General features: G+C 43.5%; 1 pseudogene; it reads right to left on the reverse strand.

The window, feature by feature from the left end:
• Positions 1 to 411: 411 nt before the first annotated feature.
• On the reverse strand, positions 412 to 531 carry LOC120365935 (5S ribosomal RNA; annotated as a pseudogene).
• Positions 532 to 1,260: the final 729 nt, after the last annotated feature.

Consider the following 1,260-nt stretch of genomic DNA (forward strand, 5'->3'; position numbering starts at 1 on the left):
TGAAGTGGAATAAGCAGGTTGGAAAACCAATAAAAACAAATTAACATCAAATAAAAATCCCTAAAACATAAAATAATTATACAATCATGACAGTAAACGGTGTAGTATGAAAGCATCCAGTCATCACATTTGTGATGGTGACTGTATGGTGTGGTAGGAGGTGCTCCCTCCAATTGTGGCTTTACGAGCATTTATTTCATATTTATGTATATATTCTTTGAGATGGAGTCTTGCTCTGTTACCCAGGCTGGAGTGCAGTGGCACAGTCTTGGATCACTGCAGCCTCCACCTCCTGGGTTCAAGCAATTCTCCTGTCTCAGCCTCCCCAGTAGCTGGGACTATAGATGCAACACCATGCCTGCCTAATGTTTGTATTTTTCTTTTTTTAAACTTAAAAAAAATTTTTTTTAAAGCCTACAGCACCCAGTATTCCCAGGCGGTCTCCCATCCAAGTACTAACCAGGCCCCGACCCTGGTTAGCTTCTGAGACCAGAAGAGATTGGGTGCATTCAGGGTGGTAGGGCCATAGGCTAATTTTGTTTTGTTTTGTTTTGTTTTGTTTTGAGGCGGAGTTTTCGCTCTTGTTACCCAGGCTGGAGTGCAATGGCGCGATCTCGGCTCACCGCAACCTCCGCCTCCTGGGTTCAGGCAATTCTCCTGCCTCAGCCTCCTGAGTAGCTGGGATTACAGGCACGTGCCACCATGCCCAGCTAATTTTTTTATATTTTTAGTGGAGACGGGGTTTCACCATGTTGACCAGGATGGCCTCGATCTCTCAACCTCGTGATCCACCCGCCTCGGCCTCCCAAAGTGCTGGGATTACAGGCTTGAGCCACCGCGCCCAGCTAATTTTTGAATTTTTAATGGAGACGGTGTTTCACCATATTGGTCAGGTTGGTATTAAACTCCTGACCTCAGGTGATCCACCCACCTCGGCCTCCAAACGTGCTGGGATTACAGATCTGAACCACCACGTCCAGCCTATCACCACCACTGCAATTGCCATCATACACTCAGTCATCAAAACTTTGGTACTTGCCTTGTTTTCATTAATATTCAGTGGATATATGGCTCACTTTTATTTCAATGTATATTGTTAGAAATGTTTTTAATCTGCCTTCACCTTTTCCTAAAAAAAAAAAAAGTTTTAAAGCTTCCTTTAGAAGTTTGGTGACATTTTGTGATCAGAAATATGCTGGAGGAATTGAATTCTGGTTTATGTTAATTAGCCTATGTTAAGATTCTTCCGTTATTGGCCAG

Source organism: Saimiri boliviensis, chromosome 1 (assembly GCF_048565385.1).
Source record: "Saimiri boliviensis isolate mSaiBol1 chromosome 1, mSaiBol1.pri, whole genome shotgun sequence".
In the NCBI taxonomy this organism is placed as follows: Eukaryota; Metazoa; Chordata; class Mammalia; order Primates; family Cebidae; genus Saimiri; species Saimiri boliviensis.